General features: G+C 40.2%; 1 protein-coding gene across 1 annotated transcript in view; it reads right to left on the reverse strand.

Moving 5' to 3' along the window:
- Nucleotides 1–19249, reverse strand: part of HAO1 (hydroxyacid oxidase 1) — a 390969-nt gene that overhangs the window by 164222 nt on the left and 207498 nt on the right. Inside the window, exon 10 of the mRNA XM_048938310.1 lies at nucleotides 821–976. The gene's annotated coding sequence lies outside the window, so the exon portion shown is untranslated. The remainder of the gene's footprint in view (nucleotides 1–820; nucleotides 977–19249) is intronic.

The raw sequence follows: 19249 nt of genomic DNA on the forward strand, positions 1-19249 counted from the left end.
CTAGTACAGGCAATGTAGTGTACAATCACAGATAATGCTTCAGCAGCACTGATACTTTGAACTGCCTTTTCCCTCTCTGCTGGTGTTGGCCGCAACTTGGATTAGCTCATGTTCTATTTTAGACGAACAGGGACAGAGCCACAGCAGCTAAGCTCTGAACTCTGCAGTTTAGGACAGACTGTATTCCCTAACGTGCTCCAGTATAACACCACACCAATATGGCCAAGCTTGCAAAGCTCATAGAACACCAGTCGCGTTTACCTTTCTGAAAGCTTTCCAATCTCTTCCAACAAAATTAAATAAACAGATGAAAACAAACTAAATCTACAGATTAACAGTTATCATACTAGGGTCCACAATGAGAATGTATCGCATTACAGTGTTTAGTACACACTGTCAAGAGCATAATTAAGACAGATTCTTTCTAATCATCATCTCTTGACCTAATGACCGCTATATATTACTCAAACCACTTAAATACATAATGACATGTACATTCTCCAAGTCTCCTAATTCACAGAAAAAAATCTAGGATTATCTCAATTTTCAGAGCTTCCAGTTCCCTGCAAAGATTAGGTCAACGGCACATCTCATGAACTTATGTAATCATGCAGTGCAACAAACATGCCCAAAACAACCTAGATAAGACACCACCCTTTTGGAATGGCTTGTTTGTTTGTTTGTTTTAGAAAAGGACTTGCTTTTTGTTTTCATTTCTTATTTATCACAGCAAATTCCTGACCTGTGGCTAGAGCTTGCAAGGTGTTAATATCACACAAATTATATACCATTCTCTAAATATGGATTAAATCAGACATACCAGACGCTCTCTTGTGATGATTTTCCCTTGAAGGTTGATTGAGGTGACAGAAATCTTGGAGGTGATTACTCCTATCTTCCTATTACAGCCTCAGTGCTCTGATAAAGTAAACCTTTGGTCCCTGAATTCCCCTTTGGTATTTTTCTTTGAGATCACCTAAAAGAGATAAACAAAGATATGAAGAGCATGTGATGGAACTCTTCCAGCATCAATACTGATAATTATACTTGGCTTTGCATTTATGCTAAGATCAATTAAGCAGGTTTAATTAATAATTGATATAATTACATGCAAAGTAATCCATAATATAAGCTTTCATTTTGCACTTAAGAAAAAATGTAGTTTTTGCACCGTATGTTCTGTATCAGCAGGATGCAGCCTTTGAGAGACTTTTATCAGACAAATTAAAGTAGAAATGGAGGAAAATATTCTATGTTCACTCCTACATCTATACTCCTAAACACTGGTCAGAAATGCCATGGAGCTTAAGCCATATATCTTGAACAGTAACCAACTCCAAATCTGCATGGGGTAGCTACAGAAGTGCTTCTACCCCTTAGCTTCAACTAAACAGCACTCAGACTAAATTCAACAGCTACTGCTAACTTTTGTCTTACTTTTGATTATCTGTAGAAAGTTTGCCATTTTACTGTAATTCCTTCAAGTGTTTTTCTGTCTGAAACTGCTGGGCCAGCATCCCTACAGTACTATTCTTGAAATAAAGTTGCTTCCTTTCTGCTGATAAAATCAACCCTTGCTAGCAAATAGCACTTCTCCCTGTACTACATGCATGCTTTTTACCTTCCACTGGACATCTCAATTTACCTTCCCGACTCTTAAATTTATCAAGGAACTACTCTGATCTGATGTGGTCCACCTGACAAACAGAATAGAGCAATGGAGATAACTGAGAACCAGTGATAAGTTAACCCTGCCAGAAGTTTTCTTTTGTAGAGTGGTTATCATTTACTATATACTGAAATTGAGTGCTTGTATGACTGATGGCTACATTCACCTTAGCAATAAAAAAATAATATGATACAGTGTATTTTAAACTTCTGTAGCTCCCATAAACCTTCTGTGAGCACCTCACAGGTTTTGGCCCACACTGGTGCTGAAATCCTCATCTAATATGGAACACTGAGAAGATGAATGACTTTTCCATGACATGCTAAAAACCTGGAGCAGAGTATGGACCTGAAAGACATATTAGAATCATAATCATTTGAGTTGGAAAGGCCCTTTAAAGGCCATCTAGTCCAACCCCCCTGCAACAAACAGGGACACCTACAGCTCCACCAGGTTACTCAGAGCCCTGCCCTGCCTGACCCTGAAGGGCTTCCACATCTCTGCACAACCTATGCCAGTGCCTCACACCCTTATTGTAAAATACTTTTTCCTTACATCCAGCCTAAATATCATCTCTTTTAGTTTGAAATCATTTCGTCTTGTCCTACCACCCTAACCAGCTGAATATGAAAAAATCCAAACTATTCCAAGACTTTAGATTACAGCCCTGCTGGATATTCATCTTCTCTTGCTTACCCCAAAAGCATACTAAGACACATCAGCCTGGTATAACTAAAAGGTAGATACTCTGAGCTTTTAGTGCCCTGCTCCTCAGAGCTGTTTTGCTAGCTAAAATTTATCTCAGCTATAACATTTTCACACACTACTTTTCAGGCATAGCTTTATTTTATCATGTATTTTCTGTATTTTGAGCATAAGGTACACAGCAAGCACTGAGACCTGTTATCCTCCCAAATGCTCTAGGTTCACTTGAAATCAGCCTTCCTGAGCTCACCTTGATTGTGTCCTCGTGATTCTGCATTAACTTCAAAGAACACTGTGAAGACCACACAGCTCTCGCTGCAAACAACCTAGCAGGACAAGTATAACCCCTACAAATATTGTCAAAGATGCTAGACCACACAGAAGATTCCTGCAGTGCCCTTTGGGCTTAAACATGTAGGGGGTCTGAACTACCTGTTGCTTAGACCAACTCACAGCAGCTCCAAGAATCCCCTGTGTAAGGCATGCAGGGAGTTTCATGCCTATATGATGAGTGTAGAGCTATAGATCTTCCTGTTGATCAGATAGCCACATTAATTTTGCCCCAGCTTGCAACGTACCCTCCTCAAAGTTTAATGTAGCAGAGAGAGAGGTTCACACCTGAGTACCTGACAGTTTGCCAGCTAAGGCACTCTCTCAGCTACTGTGGAAGTCTCAGGTCCTGGGTGCAGGACTTGCAAGATAGGAGATTTCAGCCCTATTCATTCCCCAAAGCAAGAAACTGCAACACCACTTTCTTATTTGAACACAGTAAGACACACAAAGCATAATGACATCTGTCTTCAGAAGACTCTTAAGAGAGGGAGGGAGGAAGGGAAGGATGTGAAAATGTCTGGTTTAGAAGTTCTATTGTTTTCAGGACACCAAGTAGTGTAGTACAGTATAGTCAAGATTTAGGGAATTGGGAAATGACGAACTATGGAATTTGTGGACTAATGGAAAAAATACTGATGCAAATGACAAGCATCCAAAGAGGTCTGACAGTGGTATACAAGTATCAAATTTTTTGCTTTTGGCTTTTCAGTTCAGCAAGTTGCTGCTGCTGCAAAGGCTCCAGATTTGACTTGTGAAGGCAGAAGACTGTGATGTGCTATCTGGTTTTGGCCAAATGAATGAAAAGTGCCATTCATCCTTCTTCACATTATAAATTGTCAACAGGTGTCTCGCAGTTGTCTTAAAATGAGTAGTCACTAAATAAGTTGTTGTGATGGGTAATAACTATTAGTAGTGATTGTCTGAGCATTCACCACAGCCAGTGCATCTGCACTGCGCTCACTGAAATTCAGCCATGGAACTTGGGTAGTAAGTTTTGGCTGGACAAACAAGCTATCGGTAAGGTTTCTTCAGTATGTTCTGAACTTCTGACAAATGTATATAGTCTGAGCTAATCGTTGTTTCCTCAGTGCCCTAGTTTCAAACAAAGCTTCTTGTTTGAAATTGGCATTTTATCCAGGTTAAATGGAGGCAACTGAGAGGAGAAAGAAAGAGGGTTAACATTTTTCATAGGAAAGACTGACAGAGCAGGACAGCTTTTCTAGGGAGGTCAGGAAGAAATGCTGCTTCAATTCAGGATTCAGAGGTGCACAGATCTGTTCAGCCTGGCGAAGTGAAGACTGCGGGGGGATTTGATAAATGTCTATAAACATGTAAAGGAAGGAGGGAGGCAAGTGGATGAGGCCAGGCTCTTGTCAGTGGTGCGTAGTGATAGCACAAGAGTAATGACCTAAAACTTGAACGCAGGAAGTTCTGTACTAACATGTGAGAGAATTTCTTTACGGTAAGGATGACAGAGCACTGGAACAGGCTGCTCACAGAGGCTGTGAAGACTCCTCCTATTAAGACCTGCCTGAACATCTACCTGTGTCACCTATTGTGGGTAACCTGCTTTAGCAGAGGGGTTGCACTCAATGGTATCTTGAGGCCCCTTCCAACTCCTGTGATTCTGTCATTCTGTGCACATCTTCAGAGCACTAAGATGCTTTGAGGAAATCGCAGTTCTGGACCACTCATATGCTTTGTTCACCTCTATACGCTCCGTGAAACAAGGTGGCTTTTTTTCTTGCTGTATACTTATTTCCTCTTCATATCTCCCAGAGCACAGATGTCGATACTTCTGTTCTTTGTCCTAATTTGATATACACTAATTAAACAAAACACTGAAATTTTGCAGTATTAAAAATACCTTTTCCCCACTCGTTTCCAGTGCTGTGTTGGAACTTGCGTTGTCCCTGAATGCGACACAAAGGTTACTTAACCTGCTCAATTACTTCCTGGTAAGGAGCCCAAAATAAATCACAACTGTTGCTGAAACAGATTTGTCTGAAAACATTTTTTTTTCAGTGCAGTATTTATGGAAAATGTTGACAGAAGCATTTATCTCTAGATTAGAACCAACTATCCTCAGAAAGACAAGGAGCCATAGTCATTTCTTCCTGCTATTATGAACAAGCCTCCAGCTTTCTGAGATGGTAGTACACTGAAAATTAAATAATAAACAAACAAACAAACAAAGTAGATGAAAGAAAGAAACTTCTGCTCAAACAGAAGTTGCACTTTTTATTCCAGGTCTTTTGCTACAGAATTTTCTCCTTGGCACATAAGCCAAACGGCAGACCATGAACGAGATCCCTGCCAAAACTCTGATTAAAGACTCACTCTCTGCACCTGCCTGTTATTTCACTGCTACACACCTGCAGACAGGCTTCAAGAGCCTCATTATTGCTCACTTGTCTCCAGCCTCATTCTGACAAACTCCACGGACAAAATACCGCATTTCCCTTCTAATGGCCATCGCAATAATTCCCTCTCTAAAAAGAATAATAATTTCTCCTTTTTTTTTCCTGCTCTCTGCTCACCAAATATGTAATAATGAACATAGATATGGTGAGCTGTAATTAGAGTTAATGCAGTTCCTAGAAAGAAAAAAAGCCATAACCATAAAAATCCATGACACTAGGTAAAAAAAACAACAGAAAAAAAACCAACAAGGGTATAAATGAACATAGTTGACCTTTTCACAATCCCAGATCTTCTGTCTAGAAACTCCTGAATGTTTCTGCACCTGGAGAGGCCTCTTCTGAAACCTTCAGCTTTACACAACCCTTACATTGTGTTTCAGCCCCTGATTTCTGTTCAGGGTTAGAGAGAAATGTGTATGTATGTGTATGTATTGACTGTATTCATTGCTGCTTCTCCTGCCACTGGCCAGACTGGAACCCTTGCCAGAGTCAGGCAGGGAACAAACTGCTGAAACTCACAGATTTTTTTCAGCTCTGGCCCTCCGTATAAGCTCTTCCTGCCCTTAGAAGGAGAATAATAAACAAAATATATTTCTTTTCTACTTGGACCTGGGCTATGTTGGGCAGAAGACAGCCCATCTGTGCAAACACAAATGGCCAGTAGTCTCCAAAGGGCTTTGATTCGTACTCCAGTTTGTACTTCACCCAAGTAAATATAAATATTAATAGGTCTGTGTGCCAAAAACTTAATGACATAATTGAAAGGCAACAAGTGGCTACAGCAAAAATCTCTGCCTCGATCCACTGTGCCCAAAGAAGCGCTTCTGCACCTAGAACTTGAATGTTTTCTTTCCTACAGTTTTACTTATGCTTGTGAAAATGCTCCTTCCAGTATCAGCTTCATGGTATTGCTGAAGCACGGGTAGGTGGGAATGTGAAACCAGCTGGTGTTTCAAACAGAAATCAGTATGAAACTGTAACAAGGAAATCAGACACCGATGCCTCTGTTTTGTTCTATTCTGTTAGAAAGTTGTTCTTTAATGCTCCAGACAGAGGGCACTCGAAGATATTGTTCAATGAATGTGCATACCAGAGGGAAGCACAGAGGAAATATGACCAAGTTCTCATTGGGTATTTAGCCTAAGGGTAGCAAACCATCTCCAGAAGAAAGGTTTGTGTGCAGCTGTGGCGTACACAAGTGACAATTCAGTTAGAGGTGTTGGACCATACTGAAGCAAAGTGTTCAGATTCAGCTATCAAAAGCTCAAGAGCCATTAGTACAAGCTTCTGTGTTATAAACCAGGACCAAAATGGGAGAGGAAAAATGCTGACCTTGGATCTGTACCATCAAAGAGAGAATCAAGTTTACCCTGTGAGTCACAAGTCACAAACCAGTGTGTATTAATCTTTGCCCTGACACATTTCTCCCACTGATCAGATCTAGCATTGTGCTAGTCAAACAGCAAGGATACATCATGTCATTCATGACACATGATGATTCCCAGATGTTCAGAGAGCTGTGTTGCCCAGTGGAACAAATGGGTGTTTACAATAAAGTGAGTATCAAATTTAGCAAAATTGAAGACCAAGTTATAAGTTAATTAGTGCAAGAGAACAACACAACAAAAATGGTATATATGGGAGTTCATATTTCTTGAGTAGGTCCAGAAAGGTACTCAGGTGCTTGTAAATGCAGTCAGATGGAATAACTACCAAAACTGATTCGGTGATGCTTCAGAGATGCTGGAGCAAGAGCCGCATTAGGCAAAGAAAACTAACTGAAATCCACATCAGAGAGACAAAGTCCACATAAATGTAAGGAGTGGAGAATGATAAACTCTCAAACCAGCCTAACTCCTGCTAAATCCCAGTGAGATTGAAAGTGAGCAACTCCCTGTGTTAAAGCTGCCCGCCTAGAATTTTTAATGTTCTCAAGAGTCATTACGACTCTCCACATCTTCTCATAATGCATTCTTATTCACATAGACATTTAAGCCAGTACTGAACGGAACCACGCAGACAGTAAGCCCATAAACCCACCCTATTCTACTGAACTCCATGCCAAAACCAGAAGGCTTGAACAGCCTATAGAGGAGACTGCGCAGCCCCGCAGTGGGGATCCTGCTGACCCAGAACTGCTTGCTGCAGCCAGAGTTCACACAACTGCAGAGGGCTGGACACCAGCGCTGGCCCTGGATACTTTCATTATTCTGTGCTAGAGCAACAAATTCCTTTTCCATGAAGCACAAACTAGGCCAATTTTTAATCTAGACTGCAGTGCTGAAAACAACCTGCAAAAAACAGGTGGCAGTCTCCTACACGCAAGCCAAAAAAGAGATAAAAATAGACTTGAATTGCCATTGAAAGTATGGTAAAATAATCCTTTTCCATCTGCTAAAGCAAATCTTGGGAGTAAGTGAATTAACAGATCTGCACTACCAAACCTAGTGAGCTAGGCATTGTTGGTCGTTAATTAATATTAACATGACAGCAATGGATTGCCTGCATCTCTTGCACACATTAATCAAGCCAGAAGCTTGATTGCACCTTGTGTATCACTCACAAACCCTGCTGGCATATTGCCCATTTCCCTCCTAAATGTTCACAGCAGTCTGCCCGCTGAAGATCCTCTGCACTGTGAACGCACTGTATCAAAGTCCTTTCCTCTCCTGCCATCTCAACAACCGCGTGTATTCCCCGTTCAGACTGTGCCCAGCGCATCGTATCGTTGAATGCACAGTGCCACCTCCTCTTTGAAGTCAGCCACAAATGACAAATTCAAGATGCAAAACCCAGGTCATTTACAGAACGGGCTTATAGAAAGAAAAAAAACAACCCCCCAAAAAAGGGATGACCTTCCAGGAAGATTAGATCTGAAGGCCACAATTAACAGCACGTCTCTGCTGCTGCTATGACAGCATAGCAATGATCACCCGTGCTGGCTTTCAGCTAGCCAGCAGGAGTCTGAAGGAAGGGTCCTCAGCACTATCTAATTACCCCTAATTACCCCAGCCTTCAGCCTATTGCTCAAGAGAGTTGCTTTTGTGGGTAGACTGTTATAAATACCCCGAGTACTCAGTCATGGAAATGCAGACTGTCCCTCAAACCAAATACAACCAGTTTAACCAAGTCTGAATGTGACCTGTCCCATCCGAAGGAAGAGAGAGTAGTTCTGTTTAAAAAAGGGGAAAAAACAAATATAGGCCAAATCCTTGTCTCATTTATGCTAATGTAAATCTGGAATAACTGAATGAGCGTAACTGGAATGAAAGCTTTTATAAGCAGATACAAATTAGATCAGAAGCAGCTCAAACTTATGCAGAGGACTATTTGGCATGCTTTCATCAACAGTTACTGGTTAGATGTTTTGTCATCCCAAACCCAATGTTTAAGATATCAAGAATTTATGTGACTATTCACCAAACAGAGCAGTCACCAAGCCAGACACGTCTAACTTGCATTCACACAACACTAAGTAGATGGGTGGGCTGAAATGCTGGCAGAAATTTGAGCATGTCTATCTGTGGGACAGCGGTGCAATAAAACACCTGTGATATTGAATAGAGCTGATCAAAAAAATCACAATTTCCTCTTCAGGAAATTATGATTGTCATGGCAAATCAAAATTAAATGCCCAAATGGTTTTCCCCACAGAATCAGGTTCAGAACATTTCTGTAGTCTGAAGTGTTGAAATATTTTGACTGAAAACAAACATTTTGACATTTCCAAGTCAGAATGTATACGTATGGTTTGTCAACAAAATTACGTTACAGATCACAGAGGAAGAGGTTTTCATGTGTGATTTATCTTGTACTTCCTGCCTTTTGAAGAAATATCACAATTACGTCCAGGCCAAAAAGTTAAGAGGTGCTCAAAAAACACTAATAATGAATTACCTCTCCTTTAGTATCACATCACTTTTGATCTCTGTTCGGATTACCCATGATTTTACTCCTTTCCTTTTCCAGCTGAACATCCAGGCATAGAGATCTGGGCCAGTGAAGACTTTTGTTCATGATCCAGCATTAGAAAAGTAGGAAAACACAGAAATACTACATCACCTTTACGAATGCTTCCTTGGACGAGAGGTTGTATTTTGCACCTCCTGAGGGTGAACACTGGATCCCATTTCAGATTTCTAGCCTGTATTTAGCCCAGTTGGATGGAGCTGACAGATTTCAACATCAAAAATGTTTTAGAGCTATGTGAATTCCTTCCAGCTATTACTTTTCTTGCATGTAAAATGATTCCGCACTCACAGAGCACCTGAGCATCCTACTACCAGAGCAACTAGGATAGCAAAGGATCTGAATGAGTAACTACTGCCAGTTCCATTTTTTTTAAGACTTTTTTTTTTTTTTTCCAGCTGCAATGCAGAGAACAGCTGCTTTCTGGAGACTGGGCCATAAGCATTCAGGTAACAGCATATTTTAAATCTGTGTCCTAATCTTGAAGCTGAACCGTATGGTCAGAAGACATAAATTTGTCATGCTTTTATTCCAAATTCCTGTATCTATTCACCATGTTGACTCTGGCAAGAAGCTGAATTGCCCAAAGTAATTCTCTTTTCTCAGTATTTCTGGCTTGCTTTCAAGCAAAGTAGCTGGAAAGACCAGAATCAAAGAAGTCATTTCCATCTATTCTTCTGTCTTATCAGTGAAAGCATATAGAGTTATCTAGATTGCTGATGTTTGTGCAACAAACGTTGATCTAAAAAGCATAGTATTCATTTTGTGGCTTTGGAAAACTTTACTCAGAGAACATTCTGATGCACATTTGAATACATAAGTGCATGTGTGTATATGCATGTATATATAATATACCAAGACTTGTTTTTCTTTGCCACACATCTATCTCCAGCAGGAGTTCTTTGACAATGTATTATTTTTTTTTATAATTCAACAGTCCCTTGGAAACAAACAATGTCTTATCTCAAGTACTGACACACTCAAAGCCAAAAAAAAAAAAAAAAGGAAAAAAAAGCAAAAAGTAGCTCCCATATCTAGATTGCTAGGAGAAAAGACCTGGAAAATTCATTGGAATAAATCCTGAAGTTATAATATGCATAACAGAGAAAATGCATTTGATTAAACAGATATTTATTTTAGTTGGTATTTCCAAACTTGAGTTTCAGATTTGAAAGCCAACTCTCTGTTTATTTCATACTGATTCCTTTTAAGCTCTTTACTCAGTCTAGAAATTGTATCTACAGCTGAATCTGTCTGTGCCCCTGTTTTTTAAAAACAAACCAACCAAATCGCTGGAACTTCATCTTCATTACTGGTGTTCAATGTTACTAACATTTTCAGTGACTGAGAAGTAATGTCTACAACTGTATTAAGAACATAATATAGCTTCCTGTAAGAGCTGCCTTCCTGATAACCTGCCATGCCTTCCAGCCCATATCACACCATATGTATCCATCAATGTTTCTCATTTCTTCCTCTGAGCGAGCACACTTTAGCAAATACAAGGTAAATCAGACTCCTCATGCACAGACTCTTTCTCAGCACACAGGGTTAAGGTAGTTTGTTTTGGAGAATCTTCAATTTTTGCCTCCATGTCAGTCCTGAAAAGTACAGGTAGTTTGGAGAAGGGATGATGTAACAAGTATTCTACAAAGTATGTATTATTATCTGTATATGACATTTTTGACTGAAAAACATAAGTATATTTAAAAAAAGGTAAATGAAATAGGCATAAGTAGGAATGCTTTCACTGAAAAAAAGTTATCGTACATTCATAAGTATCAAAACATAGGGATATTTAACTTTATTTCATGAGATTAGAAATGTTACTACTGATCTGAGGGTTAACTTTCAGATAACTGTAGATGTGCTTCTTGATTTGAGTCCACAACAAAAGAGATCTCCTTCAGAGAAAAATCTATTTCATCCATTATTAAGCAAAATGCGCTAATTTTAAGAGGCAAAGAGCATTCCTAGTCTTAATTGTTGTGCTGCTCTGTGTATCCAAACTAAGAGGTCCTGAATCTCAGGTACCAGAGAATCCCACGTTGATATCCATCAGAATCACCAAGCAAAATGAGTAGATGCAAAATCAGGGTGCAAGTTTGAAAATCTATGCATTTTTTGTATTTTTTTTTTTAAACTTAAATTCCATACCATTCGATTCTCAATTCTTTATGTTTGTTTGTGGTTTTTTTTTTGTTTGTTTTTGTTTTTGTTTTTAATCAAGAGAAAACTTTAGACCCAGGTATTTGATGCAAGATTCCAGTATTCTGCAGTACAGGAAGTCTGGACTTCTCTAATTTTTATACTCTTCTACTCTGAAACTCATTCCAGTTGCAGTGACTTAACTTTTTCTTGCTAGAAAAAGGCAGTTTGGGAGGACAGGTGAATGAGAGGCACCATTTCATCTGTTTGACCAAGCTGTCTCTCTTAAATGAAGGATTCCTTACTGAAGTAATAATCAACTGACCACACCACTATAATAATAAGCCTCACTATGCACTAGCATTATTACTTTCAGACAGTGTTTAAATTACACTCCATAATAGTTAAGCACTAAGCCAACATCCAAGGGAATTTGAATTGTTGCGTAAAAGCAAAGTAAAATTATTTTAGGGGAGAGGATACTTCATCTCTTATCTTTGAAGTTTTTGATGCAGAAATATCTCAAGAAGTGGAAATTAATGCAATGGATGAATATAATGTATACAACATTTTTTTATTTTGGACCAGAGAATCCAAAAGAGTCTAAATTATTAAGTCTACTACGTCTTCAAGTAAATAAGCACTAATCTAGACTGTCTCTGAATTTCAACTTGCTTAAACTCACATATATTCACCTCTGACTTTGGCCCTTGGAACAGCACCTACTACACAGCATTTTATGATCTTGTGGAAATAAGATGAACAGGTCTTGCTCGTGGTCTGTTTTCTGTAGCTCTAAAACACATTCTGCTAGGAAGCCACCAAGCACGAGACAACCTCATCTTCAAGAGCTCATGGCTCGTACAGGAGTGGGATTGTCGATGTACCTCCTGCAGCATCACACATCAGAGGGAAGAATGCAAAGCAGACTGGAACTGTGGGTCCTTGGATTAGGTTCAGATTATCCTGCCACGTGAAACCTGCACCATTACTATGCATTCCCATCTTGTCTCTGTCTCCTCAAGGCTTCTGCACCCTAATGAGAAAGGAAAGGAAGTCCTCTCCCTCAGTGAGATAGCTGGTGTACAGTAAGAGCAAGAAGATCCAGGAGCTGGATCTTTTAGTTTGCAAGCTGTGCAGTCTTCAGAAGCTCACAGTGGCAGGCAGGGCCACGAATCTGAAAAATGGAATCACTCTGAGTTCAACCTACCATCCCATACATCATCCTTGTTGGAAGTACCCTGACTTCATTTTCCCACAGATAGGAGAAATGAAGTTTTACGTCATGTAAAGCTAGAAACCTTTCGCTAAATAGACTGACAGCCAACTTCCTGGTCTCTTAAGTAAGCAATATAGGAAATTTTACTGTAATTCAGAAATGTCTGAAATAAAATGACTTTTGGCAATGCTTAGGCTTGGTCTAGTATCAGAGCAGTAATTTTTGTGAACTTTAGAGTATCAAACTGCAGCCAATTAGTAGAAAAAATACATGAGATTTAGTCAGTTGCTCTGGGATTTTTTTCCAGTTTTTTCTCTTTGAACTTTTCCTAGCCTATATCATCTTGTAATGCTACTGCCTGTTATTTCCAATAGTTGTTAGAGCAGAGCTGGCCCCACTGCTATGGTTAAAGGTCAGTCAGTATTTCCACTATAAACGTTCTTTACTGCAGATTCCATGCAAGTGTGTGATTTTAACTCACACTGGAGGAAATGGCTGTTTTGTTCTGTTCTTTAAATCTGTATGGTCATTTTGTTATCAATGCAAGACACCTTGAAATAGGAGATCTCTAACTCAGACTATTACATAAAGATTTTGAGCATAGATCATCCCAACTGGATAACTGATTCCTTCATAGCAACAGGCAGTGATTTCTGGTTTTAGTCCCAAAGTAATATTGGCAGCTCCCTGCATGCTATCCAAGAAACTATGGTTATCAAGTCTTATTATTCCATAGTGGGTGGATCACTTCTGAAAAATGAAAATCTGAAGGGAAGGTATTATTAACTGGAACCATTTCAGTTTTAAAAAAACCCCTCACATTTCAAAATGGGCTGTGCACACAACCAGCGTACAAGAGACAGCGCAGTCCCCAGGGCAGATTATGAAAACGATCTCTGACATTGGGCAGGAAACAAAACACACCAAAATCAAAATCCTGCACATCGGAATTTCTCCACAAATTAAGTACTCCGTGGGATATTGCTAAGGCAACTGAATGCCCCTTACAATGAATAATCACCAAGGAATTATTTGTAAAGTCCCCTCATTATACACCCACACACATCTTCTTTCCCAATGAAGCAATAACTCTCTGCTGTCTATCTTTTGCCTCCCTCTATTGGAAAGAGGCCTCCTCCGCAGGTAGGAGAAGCAAAGTGCCATGCTGGTGCTCAAGTTCTGATGGCTGATTTATTTACTGTTCTGCAGGTGGGACACGGTCAGCCTTGTAAGATCTCCCCTTGCAAGAAGGGTCAGGAAGACCCTCTTCTCCCCACAGAAAACAGCTGCTATCAAAGAGTAGGAGACCAAGCAGAAAATACAGACCTGATGTCACACACATTTCACAGAAGGTTATAAGAGGGGACAGTGGGGGTACCCATCATGCTTACAAATTTGAAAATGGCTTTGCATCACATACAAAAACCTGCAATAATTTTTAAGAGGAAAAAATCAAAACATGTCCTGATTTCTTGTGGTTTAACTGTTAGATAATAACTGGATGGAAATGAACCAATTTGTGAAGTTTCACTCCGAACAATCCAAAAGCAAAATTCTTTTTCAGCAGCTATTTGCCCATCCCTATTTCCAGCTTTAAGACTCAACACACGCACAACGCATGTACGTACATTTGCTCATACACACACCCGCACACCTGGTACTCCATTAGGATTGACTTGGCAAGGCCCCAAGAACAGTGGATTGTAGAGCCAACACCCATTTCTCATGCACAGGACAATCCCACACCTATGGCTATGCTTTCAACCTACTAAACACATGAGGTATCTGCAGAGCTCAGTTGTATCAGAACAACTCGCAGTGTAAATTTATACCGGTATAACTATCTTGATGAAAATCAAATGAAATTCTAACCGCATCAGAAGGACTGGGTTTTGTTTCAGATCCTTTGGAGGAGGCTGAAATAAAGTCCCTGTATGACTTTCAGAGACAGAATGGCCACACAGGGCATTATGCTATCACAAGTGCACCGGTAACTAAAGCAGATTAGATGTGTCTGTGTATCTCTGTAGCTATTAAGAATAACCTGCATTTTCATCCTGATCTTCCGAGAGCGGAGGACTGGAAACCTGATACTTCAAACCAACAGACAAATGAGAGGATGTCTCTCAGGCTTCCAGGAGCTGACACCAGAGTGAGCGTACAGCGGATCCCAAATGTTAATGCATCCACACACATGAACACAGCCCTCCATTTTATCTAAAATCATAGCTTTTCAGCTTCTTTGCACTCCATATTGGTAAGAAACAAGTTAGCTCTAGGAGCCAGAAAGTCATGTTTACACAGTTCCATACTTAAACTAAACCACCATGTGTCTAGGAGTGATTTGCTTGAGTTGTAGGTAGTATTAACATGGTGATGATGAGCACAAGTATGACTGGGACAAGTTCAGATCATGGTCTTTCATTCACATCTGCCAACATCAAACAAAGTAGTCATGTCTTCCCATCATAATTAATTGGTGTTTTACAGATCGGATACCAAAGAGACTTTCCATGCTTTCCATTTTGAAAAATACTACCTTATTATTTAATTTACCTAAAAAAGCATGACTCTTGGAGGTAAACCCTCTTAAGGTGTGAACATTTCATCCTCCATTTGTCAAGGGCTTCTCCAGTTTGTACTTTTGCCTCTCTCTATAGGATGAATAGCCCTCTCCCTCTGAAGCTGTCATACACATGGTAGGAAAACCCTCTAAAACATCCTAACAGAACAAGCTTAAACAAAGCCAACAGGATTTTACTATTGGCTTTATCAGCAGGTTAGTTCTATTGCGTAACTCAAATGACTGACAATCAGCTATAGAAGAACAAATGATGTGTTTAACAAAAGAGGGGAACTTTTCAAGTCCTATGACATGATTCTCTGTTGTTTTTGGCTCAAACTTTTAGTGCCATAACAACACAAAAAAAAAAGACAGAGAATGTCCAAGAGCTAAGGTAGCACAACTGCCTTGATGGAGCAGAAACCTTTCTATCCAAGTGCTGTATGACTGATGTCACCCTACCCTTTTGCTTTCTTGTTCACATGCTAACAGCCTGACACCATCCTAATACTTCTCATTTCATATTTCCTCTCAAAATGCAATAGATCTTGCTTTCATTCACTCAATTTTACTTTATTTTGCAGATGGAAGCTATCTGGAAATAAACCATTAAAAAGAGAAAACATCAAGTTGTGGAATGACTGCAACTGCTTGGAAAGAATAGACTCAAAGAGCATATGCTATTTATCTTGTATTACTCCACTTTTTTCCAAATGTGTTTTTATATAACATGACAGGTTATCACTTCTTGCCTTTGGCTACAGATGGGTAGGACTGCAAACAATCAAACGCAAATCAAGAATAGTCTACAGCAGACGCACTATTGTATTGTCATGGCATCACTCCTACTCACTCCGATTAATCAAAGCACTCCCTTTGGTTTGGTTATTTGGATGGAACAGCTGGGTGGAGGAGCGTGTGGGTGGATGGCTGGTTTCCAGAAAAGCAAATGTTCTCCTTGGGAGACGTCCCTTACGACAAGGAATTCCTCATGACATCATGGTCTGCTTGACACTGGAGTGATGTGCTTGAGCTGGAATTGCTCCCACTACATTTTATAACAGCCAAAATAGGATGAACAAATCCTACAAGAATAATCAATACAGAGGCGTGTCTGTACTTATACCTTCCTTTCTCAATAGTAAGCTCTGCTTCAGTAAAAGCAGTTTCTAACCCCGCAAAAACTGCAAAAGCCAGATACACATGCTGGCCATCATTAACAGAGCTTCTATAAACAAAATACCAGGTCCAAAATTTTTTTTTCTTTTGCAAGACCAATTAAAAGAAATCACCTTCATACAATCTCATGACACAGCTTAATTTTCTTTAAGAAAGAATTAAGTCGTTTTAAAATCAAGTCATGAATAAAATCACAATACGGATTTGAAGATACTAAAGGTTTGATATCTAGAAAATGGCTGGCACTTTCTTAAATTAGTGGGGATAGGGGGGTGATGGTGGAAGGAATTGCCAACTTGGGCTCAGTGAGTTAAGGAACTCTTTGTCCCAGTTAATCCATGGGAAACCCAAGAAACATTTCAATTATTATTATTAATGAAGCCACTGAACTGTACATTCTGGGCTGTCATTGTCAGTAGAAAACACACTGTTAAAGCGTAACGTTCTAGAAATCATACAGTAGGCAGCATCACATCCTGGCATCTCTGGGATGAGAAAAATCTTTTGCAGTTTTTGTCTAACTCAGCGAAGTGGTCACTGAGCAAAACTCCTAAACTACAGGACAAGTCACACTAAGCTGTGGATACACGATCTTCTCCAACTCCTGGGTAGAGCTATAGGGCAGGAGCTTTCATTCCAACTTTCCGTGGTTCACGTGGCTTAGGACAACTGTCATGAGTGACTCCCACATACTCTGGTCATTTCAGTTAAAGCACGTGTGAAAGAACAGGTGGATACAGCTACACACACCATATCTGGAACTATGAAAAAACATTCTGGGACGCTATTATGAAAGAGCTGAAGTGCACTGGACCTGATACGGAAAACAAAAAACAATAAGCAATCTTGAGTCAGAAAATTAAAGCTTCTGTTCTCTGGAAAGGACAAAGTTAAGGCAGAGCACACAGGACTTCGCTGATATACCATAACCTGCTATTAACAAAATCAAATTTCCAGGCAAAATATTACGCACTAGTAAAAATTCTGTAAAAGTTTTCTGTAAATGAGAGAATTACAGGAGCGTGTGCTGTGACCAAGTCTTTGTCTAGGATCTATGCAAAACAAGTTTGGAGAAACAGATGAAGAGAAATTTGGCTACTGGTGAAAAGACTTCCTTATTCTGCACTTCAAAACAGACTGAAAACCCAAACACAAAGTCACAATATGACAGTTTCCTGTAATAAGCAAAATTACTACACATAATGACCTGTATCACTCAATGGCTGAGTAAAATGAGCCAAAGTATTTTCTTTTTCCAAAAGTTTCTTCCAGGATAATGATTTCAAAATGACCCACGCTGGCCCAAACCTGAAGCAACTAGAAACTAGGTTCCTCCTAATCAAGCTATTTCACATCATACACAATAGACGTGCTCAGAATTTGCAGGAAGAAACAAAGTACAGTAAAACTCTTATCTCCGTAACTCACCTTTTCTCCCTGCCCTGAGGAACTAAGGCAAACACCCAAGGCTGAAAAACAAGAGCCTTGGATCCCCCTAAAAAACCCAGGTTCTTGATTAGATGCAACTTCCCCTTCATGTTACCACTTACTTTAAGTGTATAAAAGTCATTGCAATACCAGTTGACAGAGGTTATTCTCTGTTTACAGAGTGCCAAACATTGGCTTGTGAGCAGTACCTGTAAGCAAACCCTAGAACCAGACAATAGCCAAGAAGCTGATAGTAGCAGAGGCAGCTCACAGGTACAGTATGATTTGAATACTGGCTCCCTTCTCATGCTAGTTTTCTGTGGACTGCAAGAAATGATCTGTTTAGTCCTACATATCACACCATTTTATCACACCGGTTCTGAAAAAAAGAAATGTTTCTTTATAAAACTCAGAAGAACCCAACAATATTTGGGTCAGGAGACATCCTGCAGCAGCGTATCAGTACCTTCTGGAAAGTTATCACAACTCGTATTTATCACTTTCACAGAGCACTAACTGAATCTATCCTGCAAAACAACACTACTTTCCCCCTCCCTGTTTCCCTCTGTCCAGCCTGCCAGGCTGGACAACCCCCATCACCTTGGGCCAAACCCCTCACTTGGAATATATCAGCAGGTTCCTGAGAAGATGAATCTCTGCTGTGCTTCTCATGACAGCAGAACAGGCTTGCCTCCCACTGCCCTCCACATCCCAGGCTGTATTGTACAACTCTTCAGCGCTGTACTACACAAGCACACCTCCAAGGCCCAACACACCTTTCAGATTATGGTTTGAAATGAAAAACACACTCGCAGTATCACAAATATGGACAAGAGCCTAAAAAGTCCCAGAGGAGATGCAGACCCTGTGCCGTGGAGGACAAACACAGCCAGTCAGCTCAAAAAGAAACTTGCTTTGAGCAACACTTGTTGGAATAGCTGCAAACCAGAGGAATCTCTTTATATCTGAAAAGCACATATTTGAGAGGTGCACCCACTGCTAATGCCTTCCCCAGCAGTTCCCAGGTGTGCCTAGGTTAGCTATTTAGCAGCTCCAGAAGATGAAAACAAACTCTGGCATGGGAAAGAGGTAACACCACATCACTAAATTCCTTTCTTAATCCCTGATATTTAAGGGATCGTTTTAATCCCTGAAGCATAAGATTTTTGATTCATGACAGCATACACTCTGTATTTGGGCTATTTGTTTTATTCTATCCATGTGCAGTCATATTCTCCCCAGTCGGAGCTCTATGAGCAACAAAAGCAGCGCGGGTGATTGGCAATTTGAAGCAACGCTTCCTCCTACCATTCCCACCTCTCCTAATTTAATCAGCTTATTTCCCTGCCATTTTCTCAGCCTGCTATATCATGCTTTACTCTATAAGACACGCTATGGCTAAGACTCACCTACACACTGTCACGGGCACCTTAAATCACGTTCTGGCTGCGGGGCGATAGAAGTACCAGCATGTACCAACTGCCCCCACCGAACCCGGCAGCGCCGCGCACAGCGGTTGTGCAACCCCATTGTTTCTGCTGCATGATCTCAGGCATCCCCATAATCTTATTATGAGACTTCTGGGCGGTTCGCGTGCGTATTTTCACTTGACT

Source organism: Lagopus muta, chromosome 2, assembly GCF_023343835.1.
Source record: "Lagopus muta isolate bLagMut1 chromosome 2, bLagMut1 primary, whole genome shotgun sequence".
Classification (NCBI taxonomy): domain Eukaryota; kingdom Metazoa; phylum Chordata; class Aves; order Galliformes; family Phasianidae; genus Lagopus; species Lagopus muta.